Source organism: Fragaria vesca, linkage group LG7, assembly GCF_000184155.1.
Source record: "Fragaria vesca subsp. vesca linkage group LG7, FraVesHawaii_1.0, whole genome shotgun sequence".
NCBI classification, from domain to species: domain Eukaryota; kingdom Viridiplantae; phylum Streptophyta; class Magnoliopsida; order Rosales; family Rosaceae; genus Fragaria; species Fragaria vesca.
The window spans coordinates 9241622-9247400 of NC_020497.1; the positions used below are offsets into that span (position 1 = coordinate 9241622).

Consider the following 5779-nt stretch of genomic DNA (forward strand, 5'->3'; position numbering starts at 1 on the left):
CCTTGCTCTCAATCTTGAATCAAATTTCCTGATTATGGTGCCAAATTCCATCCCTTTCCCCGAACATGCATGCATTCACGGTATGGCCGAGCCTTGCACATCCAAAACAAAAATCAGACAACCTCTCGTATTTCAATTCCACCCATGATTGGTCTCCATCCTCTCGCGGCATCCAGAATCCATCCTTCAATGGCATACTTGCCTCGATTTCCACCTTTACTCTAAGAAATCCCCTGAAACACTCATGTGTAAGTGGGTTTTCAGCTTCCAGAATTTTCCCCACTTCATTTCCAATGAGCTCAGCACTTTCTGGGGTGAGTTCCTCTAAAGTAATACCCTTTGCTTGTACCCATAGAGGCAGATGTGTTTTATTGACTTCCTCAATTGCCATATTTGATTGCCACTCTTCAATCTTCAGAGAATACCCATGATGGACCAAGGGCTTTCTTCAAGAATGCTCTGAGCTACTCCTGGGTTGTCCACTGATATTGCCACAAGATTATCTTCAGCTACTTCAACGCCCACTACTCCGAATCGCTTCCAAGAGCTCTGGATGGCTTTTTTCAAACCAATTGCTCGAGGTGGTTTATCTGCGAATAGGACCCCAATCAACTTGACTGGCTTTCTCGCTTGGTTGAGGTTGAGACTCCTGACTAGCTGCAAAACCAACTGGTCGGTGTCATCCGAGAGGTTGTCCATAGAGCTACTTGGGGTAGTGTTTGGGGGATGAGTAGATAGGGAAGCTTGGGTAGTTGGTGTTAGGTATGAGTCAGCTCTTTGTTCAGTGGGGTTGATGATGGATGAGTTCACCAAGCCTGGGTTGAATAAATGAGTTTCCATGAGCTCTGAAACTAGGACAGTGAGTAACTACTGAATGATTGTTAGGTGTGAAGAGGTTAAGAGTAGAGAGAGCTTAGCAATAATGGTGCCTGGAGCTTGTGTAACGAGTAAGAATTGTGAATAGTGAAAGAGAAACACACCCACAGACTTAGCCACACACAAGTGGCAAGACTCAGTTCCTCTATACCATCAATCTATGGTGTGTCCAGTTAAGGAAACCAGCTGAACAATGAGTAGTGATTGGAAAGCAATCGAGGGAGGGTGGGTAGGGAGATTGACACACAGGGGATAACACTAAATAAAGAAAAGCTAGTCTTTTGAGGAAGCGTTCTGTTTGTGAAAGGTGTGCATCAAAGACTAAACCAAAATCTGATGATGCAGGTCTCGAGATTTGAGAAGTAGATCTGGTGGATGGGGATTATGGATCAAATACCACAAAACGGGTATGACACTCTCAATGGAGAGAGAACGCTCTCAAAGAGAGAGAATTGGTGACCGAACCCAACATATTTTTTGTTTAAGCACCCTTGCTTGTCTTTTGTTTAAGCACTTTCAGTTTTGCGGAATTTTCAATTTGCTAGTATATGCCTGTACTGTTGTTTGGGGGAAGTGGACAGAAGGCCCTCAATGACTCATTCCTCTTGGAGATAGCCTTGATTATAATGGTGATGACTTGGATGTATAGTGTAAATCTTTATATAGCATAGTAGAGTTAATTGGAATACACCCTGCATTCATTAACTCTGATCAATGTTGTACGGAAAGTCACACAACAGAACCTCATCATCAGGTTCTCGATCAATTTTACTGATCTCTGACTCTCCATAGTGTCTTAGCTAGAGGAAATTTTTTTTTCTTCTTTTTTCTGTATGCTACAAAAATTTTTAGTTTCTTTAATACTTTTCTGTTTAAACTACAAGATATTTTGTTTAATTCAACACTAAACCCTCCTCTTTTTTTACTCTGCACAGAACTCATCCCATCTGCCATAGATGGGTCGTTTTGAGATTCTTTTTATGGTCGTGGTGTAGTACAATTGAAAATTTTTGGCCCCCTGCCAACATTTGGTATCACAGGAGAGTTGTTTTTCAATCTCACATAGCTAAAAATCTCCAGAACATTTGTCACTATTTCTTCTGTTCAAAGCTTACGATGTAGTTTTTTCACCGAGTTGTCGATCATGGATTATTGGAATGCTTTGATATAATTCACTTGGAAATCCTGAAAGAATAAAGCTGATATCAAAAGTAAAGATAACTATTGATGCATTTGGGATTGCTTTTATTACAGAATTTAGGAAATCTCTATTAGATGAGGGTCGTAATTAACTGAACTTACTTGGTGTAGTTTGAACTTGCCTGCCGCATCAGATTGTATGTTTATATGCTGATTTTCATTATACAGGTCTGGCATGTGTCATCAAAAGTGTACTGTTCTTGTACATTTTCTTATTTACTTTTGTCATTTAATTATCTCAATCATCTGTCGTACCTCCATTAGAAGTTGCCATTATGATGTCTTGAAGAGATTAACTTGACTACTTCCATTAAATGAGAAGCCTAAACGTGATGTGTCGAATAATCTAATTTCTGTTTAATTTTGTTTACTCTGATAATGTGAAAAGTTGATTTTATAAGGCAGAATCACAAATAGTTGTATGAGTTTTTTTTTTTCTTCCTAAATATAAAAGTATGTTGGAGAATATATGCTTGTATTATATATGTGCCTTCTTAAGTAGATTTGACTTGTTTTCTTACAGTCTCATCAACAGCAGCCTGATGCAAGTTTTGGGTTAGCCCGGCCCCGGTGAGGGGCAGGGGCCATGCCTGTACCCTGCATGCATGAATTTGAGCTTCAAGTACAATTGGCTTCCAGAGCCAGTACATGTTTTCATTGGCAGGAGTGCAGGCATGGAGAACCAAGGTGGGCTTGAGATGGATCAATTCAAAGGACACCCACAATATCCATTCCCCCCAATCCTTGGTTTCATCGGAAGCTTCATCCATCTATGATAGAATGGTGAGGAAGCTCCATCGGTTTGGCAATCTATGACAATGATGACAACGACAATGATTTCGAAGAGATTTAACAGAGCTTGAAAAGTTTGTGCTCTGCTTGGATGAAGGTATGCTCCTTGAAAACCTCAACAAGATACGCACAGTGCATTGCATTAGCTTAGTCCATTCTAGAAGGGACTTGTGGACTTAATGGATTTGGTTCACATGTAGGGGTCTAATTCTGAATGGGCATTGGGAAAGTCAGTATAGACTTCTAAAACATATTCTGAGCTAATTTAAGCATTGCATTTTGAATAGCAGTAACATTCCCTCTCTCTTTAAAACAGAGCACTGATTTGGAGGAATTGGTCAAGATGGAGAGATTTGATGACCAAACCACTAACCTGCTTATAAACCAGGTCTGGGTTAGTGATCTTATCTTATCTTTCTAGAGTGTTGCGAGTCTGGGAGATGAGTCATATTTCATCTGTGCTATGAAATAGATCTGCACTTCGTTATATGTGGGGTTAGTCTCATTTTTTTCATGTTTAATTTCCTTTAAATAGAATTGTCATGATTCTGAAATTTCAAACTCGCCATGTTTTTTTTTTTTTTTTTCTAATTTCTTTTTTCTTTTTCCAGTTTTAGCATTTGCTGATTTACTTTAACTGTGTTTTGGAAATAATATTTAGGAAAGAGATAAAGAAGTGATATGAAATAAATTTAAGTTACTGACACTACAATCTTCGTAATTTCAATAATAAAATCAAGTAATTTGGTGTCTGTAGAAAGAGAAAGCATTGATGTATGTGCTATGCATATCTTCTTAAGAAATCCAAAGTAATCTTAAAGAATTAAGAATAAAAATCATGTTATCATTCTATGATCAAACTTAAAGAAGGCACTGATGTCTTCTGGGTTACTGTTGAGATAAAGCAGCTACCTTTGTTCTCTATTTATGAATTTCATTCTTTTCTGTAAACCACCATGTGGAGACGGCTTCATTTTGTGATACATCATCTCTTTTGGTTATAACATGTTTGTGGTTAAAGGCCATGGTTATCTCAACTCTTATGTCTATGCTCATAATTGAGACTGCCCTCACTATAGTTTTGTATTAATATCCTTTAATGTTAAAAGGCTGTGAATTTTATGTTAGTGAATCATGTAAATGAATAATGCAGATCAAAATGAAACAGTAGGATGGTCAGTTGCTAATAAAACTGAGAATGAATGTTCTTATACAAGGATTTAACTACCATCTCATACAATGAAAAAGTACATATGTGTGTGTATATATATAATACATGATAATATTACAAGTATTATTACTTATCATATATTTTTGCATCCAAAAATGGTTAGTAATGTACTTACTGAACATTCGATTGCCCAATTATAAAAACAGAAGTTTTATTTGTTGTGTCTAGGTTTTCTGATTGACAGAGAAAGAGGAGATTGGAAGGATTTAGTATTTGTGTTAGATTTTAGTGTGATTTTTTATTCAGGTAAAGCAAGTTAAAATCTTCTGTGATTTTTGTGTTTGCTTATTTGAATACTTTTCTTCAGGAATTGAAGAAGTTGATCAGGGAATTGGGTCTGCTATCCTACTGGAAACCCGGTTAGGCTAATCTGGGGATTAAAAAGTTAATGCAAGCAGAGTAGTGACTCATACAATGGTACGTCTCAAGATCAAAAATGCACTACAGGTTTGTATATTTGCAACTGTTTTTTAAATTTTGATTTTTTGTTGATGACAGTCAAACTAATAATGTTAAATGAATGCATAAGTAATCTTTGGAAACTTTGCAATACTAATTGACTGACAAATCACTTGAACTAATTTTGATACAATTGACGATTAAAGGACAAAATATTAACTGAACACTTATAGATATTTCTTTTCTTTCTAAATTATGAAACCGAACATTACCATTAGAATCCTAATTGGCTTTTGTGTTACTAGATTAGAAAGCCCTTTATAGGACTCTTAGAATACCATAAGACTTGTAAACTTATTAATAATAAGACTTGAATACTTAAATAGACAAAGACCCATTCAAGACACATAAAAACACTAGATAATTATTCTTTTCATAACTCTTAAAGAACCGCTTTCCGCTTAATGCGGCGTCTTGGTTAATACCCCAACCCGCTTCGTGCGGGGTCACGGTTATTACCCAATCCCGTTTCGTGCAGGTCTCGATTATTACCTCAACCCGCTTCGTGCGGGATCCCGGTTATTACCTCAACCCGCTTCGTGCAGGTCCCGGTTATTACCCTAACCCGCTTCGTGCGGGGTCTTGGTTATTACCCCAACCTGTTTCGTGCAGGTCCCGTGTGTTACCCCAACCCGCTTTGTGCGGGTCCCGTGTGTTATCCCAACCCGTTTCGTGTGGGGTCCCGGATATTACCCCAACCCGCTTCGTGCGGGTCCCGGTTATTACCCCAGCTTGCTTCGTGCGGCGTCCCGGTTATTACCCTAACCCGTTTCGTGCGGCGTCTTTGTTATTACCTTAACCCGCTTCGTGCGGCGTCCCGGTTATTACCCCTTACTGTTTCGTGCGGTGTTCCTCTTATTACCCCTTACTGCTTCATGCGGTGTCTCGGTTATTACCCCAACCCCGTTTCGTGCGGGGTCCTGGTTATCACCCAACCCGTTTCGTGCGGCGTCCAGGTTATCACCCAACCCGCTTCGTGCGGCGTCCCGGTTATCACCCAAACCGTATAGTGCGGCGTCCAGGTTATTACCCCAACCCGCTTTGTGCGTTATTCCGGTTATTACCCTAACCCGTTTCGTGCGGGTCCCGGTAATTACCTTAACCCCGTTTCGTGCGGCGTCTCGGTTATTACCCCAGCTTGCTTTGTGCGGGTCCCGTGTGATACCCAAAACAGTTTCGTGCGAGGTTCCGGTTATTACCCCAGCTTGCTTCGTGCGGCGT

General features: G+C 39.5%; 1 pseudogene across 1 annotated transcript in view; it reads left to right on the forward strand.

Annotated features, from left to right (window-relative positions):
• The window catches only part of LOC101313642, a 7624-nt pseudogene extending 4724 nt beyond the window's left edge, over positions 1 to 2900 (forward strand). The window contains exon 3 of the transcript XR_185211.1: positions 2600 to 2900. The product of XR_185211.1 is annotated as an uncharacterized LOC101313642 (transcript). The remainder of the gene's footprint in view (positions 1 to 2599) is intronic.
• Positions 2901 to 5779: the final 2879 nt, after the last annotated feature.